Genomic DNA, 16,107 nt, shown 5'->3' with positions numbered 1-16,107 from the left:
TTTACTGGATGTTTTAACTTTTAAAGAGATAAGCTTAAACTATTATAAACTAATTTTTTTTACCCGTTGGATACATGAGTTAATTATATAAATTAAAACATCAACACAGTGAGAGTTAGAAAGTGTTTTTTTTTTTCTCGCGAAAGATAAAAAACAGTTTTATATCATTCTTGTCTTATTTTGAAAAGTATAATACTGAAATTATACATAAATTTTATAAAATTTTGTCTTAATTTGAGAAGAAAAAGTACAGTGATATTAAGCCATCATCAATTTCTTTGCTTTGTGTTTTTAATATTTTACCATTTAATTGAACTCGTGTTAGGTTGATGGTCAGTATTTTTATTGTTTCAGGTGTGATTTGAGTTCGAATCGTATTAGTTGTGTTGCTGTTAGGGCTTTGCTATCCTCTTATAATTAGTAATTTTTGTAATTTGGGTGTAAAATAATATGTTGATGTTTAATTATTTAATTAGTAATTTTTGTATTGTTATTATCAACCTAAATTTGATTCAGAACTATTACTTTCTAATTTCAAAAATTTTCGGACTTTGATTTTATTTTAATTGGTTTTAATTATGGTTGGTAGTCAACTAAATAAATATCGGCATGTTTAGCCCTGTCAGTTTGACTTTGCCGTTTCTCTGATTTGAAACCTCTTTGTTGGCGCGCCCAGTTTTCTTCTGAAAAATGAATGGTAAAATGTGGCCCCACGTGTTTCACCTTATAGACAGCTGAAGGTTTCATTCTAACGTTGGCGGCCATCTCATCTATTTTCTCCACAACATTGTCCACTTTTCAAGCGCGCCACTGCGGGTAGTTTTTCGTTACTTAAAAAAAATATTTTTGGCTTTAAAAGTATTTTTGAAGGAAAAGCTGTGAAGAACAAGCTATTTTTTGCTAAAATTTTTAACTTTTCAGAAGTACTTTTGAAAAATACTTCTAAAAAGGAGAAGCTAAAAATTTTAGCTTTTCCTCTATCAAAAACACTTTTGGTACTTAATTACTTTTTCACCCCTCCAATAATATGGTATTTTTATTTTTTTTCTTGGTGCTTAATTACAATTGTGTTAAATTCATTAATTAAAAATAAAAAATATTTTTAAAATACTAATTACAAATATTTAATGGTTATATTTAAATATTTAAAATATAGTTTATATATTTTTTATATATTCTAATTAAATTTTATAAATAATTAATATTTATTGCTTAAAAATATTTAAAATTTATATTTCATATATTAAAATATTAACAACAAGTTATAATAATTTTTTTATATTCTTACTAAAATATAATAATATTAACTAATTTAAATATTATTTAAATGCATATTTGTTACTTGATAATAACATGTCTAAAATGGACATTTTATTTCTCAAAAGCACTTTTTGACAGCAATGCTAAACACTCAAATTTTAAATTAAACTTTTCAAAAGCACATCTCAAAAGTACTTTTCCACAGTACTTTTCAAAAGCAATGAAGAACTGACCCTACTTCTGATAATACTGCCACATTGTAAGTGTTACATCAAATATTTTTTTACATCCATTTGACGAAATTGAGGAACCCTATTTTAATTAACTTTTACACTAATCTCATAAAGATTATTAGGATTTTAAAATTACTATTTCTGACACTATTGAAAAAAAGTATTGTTACAAAAATAATAAAATATTATTTAATTTTTTTTAAAAATTATTAAAACTATAAAAAATTATTAAAAATTCGAGTTCTTCTTCTTCAATTTTCTCTACAAATTCCAAAAGAATACAAGGAGATTTCTATGTTGTCATCTACTTTCTTGTCTTGATTTGTTTGGGCATTACTGTTTTCAAATTCGCAGTCTCGAAATAGTATCAACATATGATTCGATTAAAAAATTGTAAAAATTATTCAAAATTTGTGAATTTTCGATTAAATGCCACTAGTTCACAATTTTTAAATAGTGGTTTATAATTTTTAATAATTATTTGCAGTTTTTAAATAATGGTTTATAATTTTTAATAAATTTGTACAATTTTAAAATATTTTAAAAAATATTTAATATTTTTTACTTTTCACCATGATTTTAGGTTAAAAAATTTTCAACTATCCCTTTCATTCATATTTAGTTTCTTTTCTTTTTGAAGAAAAAGAAATTACAAGCATATTTTTAATAGAAGATTAAAATTATTAACATTATTCGATATTTGTCTTCTCTAAAAAAATTATAGAGCATTTCACTCTTAAAATTTTGATTTTTTTTTCTTAATTGATATCAAATGAAAAGTGAGGTAAATTTCAAGTATATCATAGGACTAAGCATGTCATTTTAAAAGTTTTGACTCCATTTTCACTCTAAAACTTGTAAGAAAAAATAAATTAAGTATTGTGCTCTTTATTTTAATGAAATAAATTAAATCTTAAATGTAAGGTTTAAATTTAACTTTTTTATCTAAAGGTTAAAAACATGGTTCTCATTATTTTTATTTTTATTTTTATTTTTTTATCATAGTTGTCAACTCTTTTTTCTCTTCATGACTTTTTTTTTTCTATGGAAAAGTGCTTGAGTGAATTTTATGGTTTTTGTAATTTTTAAATTTTTAAAATTTACATATTTAAATAAAAAATTAAAGTTGGGTTAATTTTTTTATGTTTTGTAATTTAATTTAAAATTTCCCAAACCAAATCCTTTACGTCTTTTTAGGTCATTTAAAAATATATATATATATATAATTACCATTTGTGGATATTTTGTTTATTATTGTAATTTCTTTTAATATTCAATTTTTTTCTCTTGGGTCTTAATTAAACCAGTTCATGGGCTAAGCCATCCAACCTGGCCCGAAGGTCTGTCTGAAAAGTGAGAAGTTTGAGTAAAAATATAGGCATGAAAATAGGTTTGGACAAAAAAATAAGACCTGTTTAAAAAACGGGCCAAGCCTTAGGAAAGATATTTTTTACCCGGGCCCAACCCGAATTCACAAAATGACAAAAAATTGTTATTTTTGTTGTTTTAATACTATTTTATTGTTGTTTTCTCCCTATTTTGCTATTATATCACTATTATGTTATTACTATTTTGTTGTATAACACTTGTTTTATTGTTAGTTTTGTTATTATTTTAGAGACATTTGCTTGTTATTATTTGAAAATGGGTTTGGGCAAAAAATAAAACCCGTTTAAAAAATGGGTCAGGCCTTAGGTAAGGCATTTTTTACCCGGGCCTGGCCCGAATTCATAAAAGGACAAAAAATTAGTATTTTTTTTGTTGTTTTAATACTATCTTCTTGTTGTTTTCTCCCTATTTTGCTACTATTTCACTATTATGTTATTATTATTTTGTTGTTATTATTTGAATATTGTATAGCATTTGTTTTATTGTTAATTTTATTATTATTTTAAAGGCATTTACTTGTTAAGTTGCATCTATCTTAGTGTTATTTAAGTATACATATTTTTTAAATTTATTTCTCAATTTATTGGGAAATATTTATTTCAATGTTTTTAGTATTTTTATGTATTATATATATTTAAAAATTATATAAAAATAATATAAAAAAATTAATACAAGCCGGCCAGGCCAGACCCGAGTTTTAGCATTTTTATCCTAGCCAAGATTGAGCAAAATTTTAGGCCCATTTTTTTCGGGTTGAGTCAGGCCCGAGCCTAACAAAGGGGCCTAAATTTTTGGTTGGACTCGGCCCATGAGCACCTCTAGTCTTGACCCCTTCTTTTGTTTAATTATTTTATTTTTTCTTTTAATAATTTTTTAAAAAATAGATCAATTATAATAAATACCGATAGCAATTATAGTAAGAACTCTTAAAATGAAAATTATGAGAACCAAAATGTTTTAACCCTTAGATCAAAATAAATAAATCTAAGCATTAGATTTAATATTTAATCTACTTCACTATAATAAAGAGTACAACACTCAATTTTTGCCTTTTTAACAGTGTAATTCATGTTTTAGGCTAAAAAAAAGGGGTAATCTCTTAGTTTCAATGAAGTTGAAAGTAAGAGACTAGAGTTATCAAAATTAAGCAATTTGGATATTCGATATTTGTTTTTCTTTCGATATTGGAGTTTTTTTTCTTGATTGACGAAAAGTACTTAAAGAATTTTAAGAAATACAATTAAATATTGAATACCCAAATTTTTAAAGTGAAATTCTTTGCAATTTGTTTCAAGAAAGAAAAATCAATATCGAATACCCAAATATCTTAATCTTGATAACACTAATCTCTTACTTTCTGTTTCGTTGTAAATTTACTTCCAATTTTTTTTTCTTCGAAAACAAATTAAATATGAAAATAAGAAATTATTGAAATCTTTTTGTTACTAAAACTTGTATTACATGGAGAAAAAAAATAAGTGTTGTGTTCTTTATTTTAGTGAGGTGAATTAAATCTTAAATCTAAAATTTATTCATTTTAATTTAAAAGTTAAAACTAACTTAATTCTCATAATTCTCATTTTAAAAATTCTCACTTAACATCAATAAATAATACCACATCACATGAATAAAAATTTTATATCTTCTCTAGTAAAAGATGTAATTAATTAAACCACTCCTGTTTGTAAGTAACTGTTTGATGGTAGAATAATAATATTATTATAAGTAAATTTATTAGGGGAAACTTTTTGGGGAAAATTATGGAAAAAAGCCAAAAATATTAGAAATTTATTTATATAAATAAAGGAATTATTAATTAAAAATATTTTTAACATAATCGTATATAATATATATTTTTATTATATAATTACATATTTATTATTTTATTTATATAAATAAAATAATTAATAATTAAAAAATAAATTAAAAATGAAAACAATATACTTATTGATTAAAAATTTAATTAAAATTTTAAAAAAAGTTTATAACAACCTGAAATAAATAATAAAAATGTGAGTAGAAGAAGAATCAAACCCGAAACTCAAGTATAAAACCACTAACATTTAACCATCTAATTGAAGGAGTCAATATGTCAAAAGAAAACGTGTTTTGTAGAAAGTGTTTTCTAACATGTCAACTGAGAACGCGTAGAAAGTGTTTTCCAATATGTCAGCTGAAAACGGTTCCTGCAAAAAGCGTTTTCTATTTCTCTCTTTAACATCGACTTATTTCCCTAAATCTGTGGCCTATTTCTCTCTTCAAAATCGACCTATTTCCTTAAAGCTGAAAACGTGTAGAAAGTGTGTGTGTGTGTGTTTTTTTTCTAATTTACCCCAACCTTTTGTCTGGAGTGAATTTGGATGTAATCCAGTTAAATATACTCCAAGTTGGGAATTTTTTATATATTGTAATTTGTTCTATTTCTTTTTATTTTTAAGAATTTAGTTTTTATACGGTTCATATTTTAAAATTTAAGTTCAATTATATTAAAATTACTATGAAGACCCCTATACTAGGAGCCAAACTGTAATTTACCCCTCAACTCAAAAAATGGGCAAATTAACTCCCTATACGTTAGAAAAAAGTGCAAATTGACCCTTTTACTAAAAATTCACCATTAAACGATAATGTGGAATATTAAGGTGGAATTAATTTTTTATTTTGAAAAAAAAACATAAAATCTAATATGGTAAAAGCACCATGGAGGCTCTTGTACTAAAAATCGAATTACATTTTGCCCCTTTTACAAAAAAAAAAAAGAAGAAGGGAAAATTAGTCTTTGTAGATTAGATCAAATAGTAAACTGATTCTTTTATCAAAATTCCATCCATTTCTATTATTAAGTGCTAACGTGGTGTGCCACATATACCTCATGTTGATGTGGTAATATTTAAACAACTTTAAAAATCCTAAACATAAATAATTTTTTTATAATTATCTATAATATACATAAAAACACGAGTTTAAAAAAACTTTTAAACTAATGAGAATACTTTTAATTTTCATCATATTACTAAGTTCACATTTAAAATTAATTATAATATATAATTTAGAATTATTAATTAAAAATTTTAAAAAATAGAAGTTGTGATAATTATACATCTAAAAATAATTATAATTTAATAGAAGTTGTGATAATTGCACATTTAAAAATAATTAGAATTTCCTTTCAAAAAAATTAGAATTTAAAGTACAATTATTAGTTAAAAAGTTGTGCTAATTTTAAAATAAAATTATTTCTTGAATAAAACTCTAAGTAGAACTGTAAGTATAAAGTTTAGGAAAAAAGTTGTGATAATTATAATTATAATTTACAATTATTAGTTTAAAATTTTTTGATGTAAACAAAAGTCATGCTAATTTTATTTATGTAGAATAGAGGTATTAGAAGCCTGAGCATCTTAATTAGTGTTAGTTATGTTAATTAGCTATTGTTTAGAATAATTTTATTTCGTATTAATTACATAAAGTAAAACTAAATTGTAGGTTGAATATGTTAAAAATGTTTTAATTATTATTTTAAAATTTTCTATTATAATATATGAATTGATAAGTTAATATATTTTAATTATATTTAATAATTAAAATAAGAAATATTATTTTACGTTAATTATTGCATTAAAAATATAATTTTTAAAAAATTAATTAAATATTAAAAATGTAAAATCACATGCAATGCATGAGACATTAGAAGCTAACTTAAAGAAACATCCTAGATGAATTCTTGACATGGTTTTTCAAATATTTATAAAATATATAAAATAATTTAAAAATTATTAAGAGTTATAAGAACCTAAAGAAATTATTTAAAAATAATTAAAAACAACATCCAGAATGAGCTTGGACAACCATTTGTTCATGTTCATTTTAGAGTGGTTTTTTAAATAATTATAAAAATTATAGAAAATTATTAATAATTAGATTCTTAATAAATTTCTTTAATTTTTAAATAATTTCTAAAAATTTATTTAATTTTAGGAATTTTTAAAATTTTGTAAATATTTGTTGATGTGAGCATAAGGTACATGTGGAACACCATGTCTCATTATCTGGTTACTCTTCAACCACTTCATCACTTAACAGTAGAAATAGATGAAATTTCAACAAAAGGGTTAGTTTGCTCTTTGATCTAATGTAATAGACTAATTTGCCTCATATTTTTGGAGGGAGCAAAATGTGATCTGACTCTTAGTACAAGGGCCTCCATGATACTTTTACCATGTTGAATTTTCTATTTTTTCAAATAAAAAAATTAATTCCACCTTGGATATTCCATGTAATCATTTAATGGTGAAATTTTAATAGAATGATCAATTTACACTTTTTTCCTAACGTACAAAGGCTAATTTGCTCATTGTTTGAGTAGAGAGAGCAAAATGCAATCTAACTCATAGTAAAAGGGCCTCTATGATACTTTTGCCATGTAACACTCCATATTTGTTTTGATGATCAGTACATATAGAGGATGCTACTGAAACACTATCTTAATTTGTATAATTTAAAAAAAAAAACACATACATTTCTTGACTAGAAAATTCTTTAAAACCATTCTCATCATTTAGAAAGCTTGAATACATCTTTAAAAATAATTTTGAATCATTTTAAAACCATTTCAAAGCTCAATTAAAAGCTTGTACCTAAGTTTGAAATCAATTTATAATTTTAGGGTTAATATAAACATCTGAATAGTTTGAGAAGTCATTAAGATTCTTAAAATCTAAATATTTACAAATTCCTTTCATAGTGCAAATCTCTAATTACATGTCAAAATAAAAGTAATAAATTACTATCGACATAGAAACATTACAAACACAAAATCTTGAATAGTGATGCGATGCTCCTAAACCTGATAACAATTTTCAAATGATAAAAATCTGTTTTATCTATGAAAAGGGTAATCTTTCTTAATAAATAATTATTGAAAGCATCACTAAAATCCAATAATGACCTCCAAAATTATCATCACTCCACAACATTACCTTATTTGTTTTAAGAAAAAATATTACAATTAAATTTCATGAACCCTTTCAAAAAAAAAATCAACAAATGTATATAATAGAACTAACATGCTATTAGATATGTTTGAATAAGTCTCTAGTTGTTGCTAAAATACTGGAGGTTGTTAGCTTTGAATAAGTCTCTCAGTTTTACTAGTTATGTTTCTTTGTTCCTAGTTGGGTAGTTGTTGGAAATCAACAAATACTTTTGGATTTAGTTTGTTATCTTTTGAATATTTTATTTTGTAAGCTCGACTATATATGTTTTGGTAAAACACATGAATAAACTAGGCAGTTCTTCTATCAAATACTTTATCAACTAAGTTTATTTTCTAACATTTTGGTATGCAAGCTAGGTCTAGGCTTGGGAAAGCATAGATGTAGCTAGTTAAACACTAAGAGCGTGATGACAACTGAAAATACCTTCATGCAACCTTCAATTCCTAAGTACGATGGTTACTATGATCGTTGGGCAATGTTGATGGAGAATTTTCTGCGTTAAAAAGAATATTGAAGTTTGGTGGAAATTGGAATTTTTGTTGCACATATGGGACTCTGAAGAAAAAACTGCCAATGTTCGATGCTGGTTAAGCAAGCACAATTATAGGCATTGAGGAAGGAGTTTGAGACACTCCACATAAAGGTTAGAGAAATAGTTAATGATTATTTTGCTTGTACACTTATGATTGCGAACAAGATGATGGCTAATGGTGAACACAAAAAGTGACAAAGAAGTAGTGGAAAAAAATTATGATTTATGACTTCGAAATTCAATTATGTGACATGTTCTCTTGGGGAGGCACAAGACATTAGTAACTTGTTTATAGATGAACTGCAAAGCAACGCTAGTGTATGAGTAAAGGATGAATAGCCCATAAGAGGAACAAGCCTTGAAGGTGACTTATGGGGTATCTTTTAATCAAAGACGAGGTCGTAGTGACTACCGAGTACGAGGCCGTGGACGTGGAAGGGTAAACTTTGAAAAATCAGTTGTTGAATGCTTCAATTGCCATAAACTAGGGTACTTCCAATGGGAATGTCAGAGCAAGGAAAGCAACCATGCAGAGATTCTGAAGAAATGCTACTCATGGCAGGAGCGTAGCTAGGGGGCTGGCAGGGGCGCCTCGGCCCCCCTAAAATGGAAATTTTTCTATTTAGGCCCTTTAAATTTTTTTAAATTTTAAATTAATAAAGGTAAAATTACACTTTGGCTCCCTAAACATGATAAAATTTTGATTTAATCATTTAAAAATTATAAATATATAAGCTATTAAAATAGTGAAATTGTATTTTTACTATTGTAAAACTTACAATTTAATTTCAACCCCCCTAAAAAATTATTTAGTTTCGCCCTTGGCTCATGGCTCGGGTTGAAGATGAACAGCTCAAGAGTGATGATTGGTTTTTAGACTCTAGTTGCAACAATCACATGCGTAATCAGAAAGAATATTTTGCAGACTTCAATGAGCAATTCGTATATAATGCGAAGCTGGGAAACAATGCAATCTTGGTGGTAAAAGGAAAAGGGAATGTGCGGTTGCAGATTAGCAATCAAATATAGGTAACAACTGAAGTATTTTATGTGCTTGATTTGAAAATTAATTTGTTAAGTGTTGGACAGCTTTAAGAGAAGGGTCTAGATGTGCTTATTCAACACAATAGCTATAAGATTTATCATCCTGAGAAGGGTGTTATCATGAAATTTATGATGTCCCCCAATCACATGTTCAAAATTGCAGTAGTGTCTTACCAACTGGTACAACCTACTTCAATACAATAATTGAAGATATTGGTCAATTATGGCATTGTCGTTATGGTTATTTGAGTTTCAAGGGAATCAACACCCTGAAGCAGAAAGAGATGGTTTGGATTACCACAACTGATAAAACCATCAAGAGTGTGCAAGAAATGTCTAAATGGGAAGAAACAATGAGATCTCTTTCCTAAGAAGAGTTCGTGGAAAGTTAAATTGTCACTGTAATTAGTTCATTTCGATTTATGTGGCCTTATTCAACCAATTTCCAACAACAATAAGAGATACTTCATCACTTTTATAGATGATTGTAGTCAAAAGACATTGATCTATTTTCTACATGAAAAATCAGAAGCATTTTAAATTTTTCAAGGAATTTAAAGCCAAGGCTGAATTAGAAGTGGGTATGCAAATTAATGGTCTCCAAATAGATCGTGGGGGTGAATTGACTTCATCAGAATTATCAAGTTTTTATGTTGAAAATAGGATAAAAAGATAACTTACTGCTTCGTATTCACCATAGCAAAATGGCATTGCTAAGTGAAAGAATCGTATCATTATGAATATGGTTCGAAGAATGATGATTGCAAAAGGTATTCCGAAAAGTTTCTAGCCAGAAGCTATTAATTGGGTAATACATGTTCAAAATAGAAGTCTGAAGCTAGTAGTGTAGAACAAGATGCTAGAGGAAGCTTAGAGTAGGGAAAATCCTTCTGTTGGATATTTTAAAGTTTTTGGATGTATAGCTCATGTGCATGTAGGAGCTAACACTTGAACTAAATTAGATTAACGCAGCGTAACTTGCATCCTATTGGGAGTCAGTAAAGAATGAAAGGTGTATCGAATCTACAATCCCATTAATAAAAGGATAATATTTAGTCGAGATGTTGTATTTAAAGAAGACAATTACTGGAATTGGGTTGATAAAGAATACGCAAGTTTAATTCAATCAAAATTGGATTGGAATGACAATGAAAGTACTGTCGAAGTAAATGATGATTAAGAAGAGGAAATGAAAGAATATGTTGATTAAGGTTTTGCACAAGAAGATGATGTTGCACAACAAGAAGAAGCTCTAAAACAACAACTTCCAAGAAGGTAACAGACTCAACCTCCTTGGATGCGAGATTATGTAATAGGTGAAGGGCTATCTGATGATGATTTTGAATCACACCTTACTGTCAACAGAGGAGATGGTCCTGTTCACTATGAAGAAGAAATTGAAGCTATAGAGAGAAATGGAACATGGGATTTAACTGAGCTTCCAAGTGGTGATAAAATGATTGGTGTCAAATGGATCTTCAAAACTAAGCGCGATGAGAATAGCAATGTTAGTAAGTATAAAGCTAGACTGTGGTTCGAGGATATACTCAAGAATATGGTGTAGATTACAAAGAGGTGTTTGCTCTTGTAGCTCTCATGGAGACTATTCAATTGGTCATTGCAATAGCTACTCATCATGGATGGTGTTCAGGGATTTACTCAAGAATATGCCTTATTGCATGAAGAATTAATTGAAGATGTTTTCATCAAACAACCAAGGATTCAAAAAAAAAGGGGGAAGAAGAAAATGTATACAAGCTGTAACACCTCAAACCCGGCCTGGACGTTATGGCCGAATCTGGCGATGTCACATGGAAGTGCGTTTAAAAACCGTATCATTACTAAAACTGTTTTCTGTTTAGAACTTATCATTATCTTTCATTAATTCTTGAATCGTGATTCATTTCTAAAACGCTATACTTTGCGGGAGCTTTTTAAAAATAATTTACGTGTACGTGGTATTTTGATAAAACATTCATCTCTTTTGAAAACTCGAGTTTCTCCTATTTCTAGCAGATAAAAATAGAAAATAGTATAAAATCTAAATTTTAGGTAAAAATCCAAAGAAGCCATTATTACAGAAAAATGCCCCAAAATAAAACTTAAAATCGTAAATAAGTATTAAATAGCAAAAAGGAGTCGTGTGGCCACCGCTAAGTCCTCCGCCGCACCGATCTACCTATGTCTAGGGATTACCTATACAAATTAAACAGAAGGGGTGAGTTTATGCGAACTCAGTGTGTAATCCCCATGCAAACAAACAAACAATAACATATAATCTCAGTTTGGGCCTAAACCCTTTTCAGTATCAGTAAGCATTAGGGCCTTAACCGAGCACAGTACAGTAATGGTGATAGTTATGCAGTTATAAAATCCTACTCAACCAACCTCTACACTCCATCTCTGTCCAACCCTACACTCCATGTGGGGATATAATCAACCCACCCATCCCTACACTCTAACTAGTACCGAATGCAGCACTAGACAGTCGTTGCATCTGAGCTGCCAGTAAGTTAGGCTTGAAGCCTTTCAGTACATTTTCTCCAATCAATATCAATCCCCACCCAATGCAATGCATCATAAAGACATGTCATGATATCATGTATAATCAGTATAAGGTATTTAGCATGCTCATCATACAGACATACATATCTATCTCATATAGGCATATAACAGTCTTTTCAATCATTTCAGACAATTAGGGGTCTAGGTAAACTTACCAACCCTACAGTAGGTTCACAGTCGACTTGGGCGACCCGCGCAACCTTAGCAGTCAAATAGTGGAAATGGGCCCATAGGCCCATATTGCAAACCCATGTAGCCCCACACACTCGTTCGGCCCACACGGCCTAAAATGGCCTTGGTCGTGTGGTTCACACGGTCTGGTCCAATTTTCCCACATGCTCGTGTGGTTAATCGTGTAGGGCCTATGCGCCTGTGTGGCCACGTGGCTCAATTTAGCCCGACCCATGAATCACACATGGCCAGCCTCAGCGATGACACGCCCTACCACACGGACAACCGCACGCTCGTGTGGTGTTAGCAATCACATTCTTCAGCATTTCATCGGTTTTCATTTTCAAAGTTGTGTTTACACACCTGATATGATTTCACTGCTAACTCCACCACGAGTACTTTAGAACTTAAAATTGATAAACCAAAGCCCGATTTAGTGATACTAATAGACCTTAAACAAAATTACCACGAGCTATTCAACAAATAGCCATCAGAAACCTTACCCTCGAACAAGCATAGGAATTCTACATGCCTAGAACGTCGATAGACGATCAACAACCCCTTGATTAGTTCCTAGCACCAAACGCAAAACCCCTCTTTAACCATTTAACCAGAAAATGTTTAAAATAATAAGGCCAAAACTCACTAACTTATTGATAACACATGAATGATATAGGAGGGACGAAACTACAGAGTTGGTATTTAACACAGAAGTAAAAAGAAGAAGATGGAAGGCAAAACAAAGAAATCGACAGAGAATGGAGTATGAAGAGATAAATTTTGGCACAATAAAGAGAGGGAAAACGAATGGAAATTCGACAGAAACAGAGGAGAAATGGTAGAGCAAAAAGAAAAGAGGAAGAAACTATGCCAAATGACCGAAATTGGGAGAAAGAGAGGTGAGAGCCAAAATTATCAGTCCACCAAATCGGGATAACTCCACAATCCCATATTTTCCTCCTAAAGTCACTCCAACACTCCAATCCCATATTTTCCTCCTAAAATCACTCCAACACTCCCCCACCACGCCACAACTACTCAGAAATCCAGTCAAAACAACCTCTTGCAGAAACAAAGAGCAAAAATTATCCTCTTTGCCCATGTAGGGACTCAAATTCCAAACCTCTTACAACATTAGAACTCCACTTAACCACTAGACCAGCAGACCCATTTTGACATATTTCACCAACATTTATTTATAAGCCTACTGGTTAGGGATAGAGGTTTATTCAATTAAAACAAAAAAAAATTTCCCAAGTCAAGGCTTGAACCCAAGACTTCTCAGATACTCCTAGAACACACAACCACTGAAGTAGACATATATTTGTGTCACAAACATACAAAAATAGATATATAAAGGATTTTTGGGGTGTTACACAAGCTAAAACATGTTCTATATGGCTTAAAACAGGCCCCTTGGGATTGGTACAGTCGCATTGAAGGATATTTTCTTAGCCATGGATTTGAAAAATGTGAGTGTGAGCCCACATTATTCACTAAGGTGGAGAGGATGAGTAATTTGGTAGTGAGTTTGTATGTGGATGATTTAATTCATACAGGGACTGATGATGAAATGATGATGGAGTTCAAGAGATTGATGAAGTTATAATTTGCTATGAATGATATGCGAAAAATAAAGTTTTTTCTCAGTCTTGAAGCAACTCAGAAGGCTGATGATATTTTTGTGTGTCAAAAGAAGTACAATACAAATCTTCTAGAAAGATTTGGAATAAGCAACTCAAACTCAATTCATAATCTAACGGTTCCAGGAATTAAATTAAGCAATGATGAAAATGGAAAAGGAGTGGACAATACGCCTTACAAGTACATGATTGAGAGTCTAATATATGCAACTACCATGCAACCGGACATTATGTACAGCGTGAGTCAAGTCAGTCGATTCATGGAAAATGCAAAGAAGTTTCAATTTCAAGCAATAAAGTGAATCATACACTATCTCAAAGGAGTATGTGAATTTGGATTGTTCTATTAGAGAAATAGAGGAAAATATTTGATTGGTTATACAAATAGTGACTATGCTAATGATGTCGAAGACAGAAAAAATATAGCAGGTTATGCATTCAAGATGAGTGAGGTTGGCATCTCGTGGAGCTTGAAGAAGCAACCGGTAGTGAGTTTATCAATGATTGAAGCGGAATTTATAATTGCAATAGTAAGCCCATGTCAAGTTGTGTGGCTTAGATGAATACTTGAGGTAGTAGGAAGAAATCAAACAAGTCCAACAATTATATACTGTGACAATAGTTTTACCATCAAATTATAAAGGAATCTAGATATGCATGGGAAAAGCAAGCACATTGATGTACACTTTCACTTTCTAATGGATCTTACAAGGAATGAAACAATTGAACTACATTGTAGTTCAAAAGAACAAATAGCAAATGTCATGCCTAAGCCACTTAAGTTAGAAGACATTGTTCGTTTAACATCCCAAAATATTTGGAGTTCGGAACAGTGACAAATAAATGATAAACTAGTCAAAATTTGAGAAAGCCAAAAAAATAAGAATTATCAGTGTTATGAGACATTAAAGACAAGTATTGAAGGCGATAGGAAAAATATGCATATTAAGAGAAATAAATCTGGGGTAAGGACTAAATTATAATAAAGTGAAAAGTATTGGGGCTAAAATGAGAAAATTTAAAGTTAAAATAATTAAATGGAATTGAAGGAAAAATGAGGAGGGACTAGAGGAGGAAATTTACCAAAAGAAAATATGAATCATCCATGGAATTGTAGAAAAGTGAAGGGGTAAAAATGATAATTATTGGAGAAGATAATTATGGAAACTTAATGATTAAGGGTTAAAATTGGTCGCAAAACATGATTGGAAGGTCAAAGTGTAAATAATTAATTTAGAAGATATTTTGATTAGATTTTTATATAGAAAAGTCTAGAGAAATTGAGAGAAATGAATGGAAAAGGGCTATAAATCAGCTTATCACCCCATGGTTCTCACATATTGACTTAAGGTTTGTTTTCCTTTCAATTTAGTCTTTTTTTTATCAGCTCTTAATAAATTGAGCTCCAACCTTCAAAATTTCTCCTTAAGTAGTAGATGAAATTAATAGAAAAGAGTAGTAACTACATCAATTCCATAAGATAAGCATCCATAGTTGCCTTAGAGGAGAGAGAAAATAAGGGATTATAAAGAATACAAACAATTGAGGTAAGTGATTCAATATTTCTATTTTATTTAATTTAAACCAAGTATAGAGTATACTAAATTGATCTAATTAATTGTGAATGTGCAAATAATATGTATGAATTTAAATTAGTACAATGAAGTAGTAGAAAAATGATTAGATTATAAAGTGTACAAAATTTTATGTGTGAGAAATAGTGTTGTGTTTGAAAGTTTAAAATGAAATTTCGAGTGTTAGTGAAGTAGTTACAAAATGATTTTATAGTGAAATTATATTAGATGATGAATTTTTATGACAGTAAGGATTAAATTGTAAAAGTGGTGAAATTTATAATTGAAATTAGATAATTTATTTTTAAAGCTAAATGTGATGATAAGTGAGATATAAGGATTAAATTGAATGGTAATTAAAAGTATAATGATTATGTGCGACTAAATGAAAATTAATGCAAAGAATCTTGAAAATGTAAAAATTAGCACCAAACAGTTGTGGACAGCAGTAGTGGTTTCACTTTGAAAATTCACCAAAAATTGTAGAGTTCGAATCAAATATGGAATTAAAGAGTATTGAGTCTAGTTTCACATAGAAGAAAAGGTATAAGCAATAGAATTGTAGATTGTGAGATATAATAATTTATGTGACACAAGGTCAGAATGATTTTAGATTTCCTTGTTCTAATTTTGAAAAATCATTATAAATTATAAAAAAATATTTAGGATATAAAATTTATATGGATAAAATCTTAATGA

This window comes from Gossypium hirsutum, chromosome D03, assembly GCF_007990345.1.
Source record: "Gossypium hirsutum isolate 1008001.06 chromosome D03, Gossypium_hirsutum_v2.1, whole genome shotgun sequence".
In the NCBI taxonomy this organism is placed as follows: Eukaryota; Viridiplantae; Streptophyta; class Magnoliopsida; order Malvales; family Malvaceae; genus Gossypium; species Gossypium hirsutum.
The sequence above is the reverse complement of the archived record's forward strand: the minus strand, read 5'-3'. Positions refer to the sequence as shown.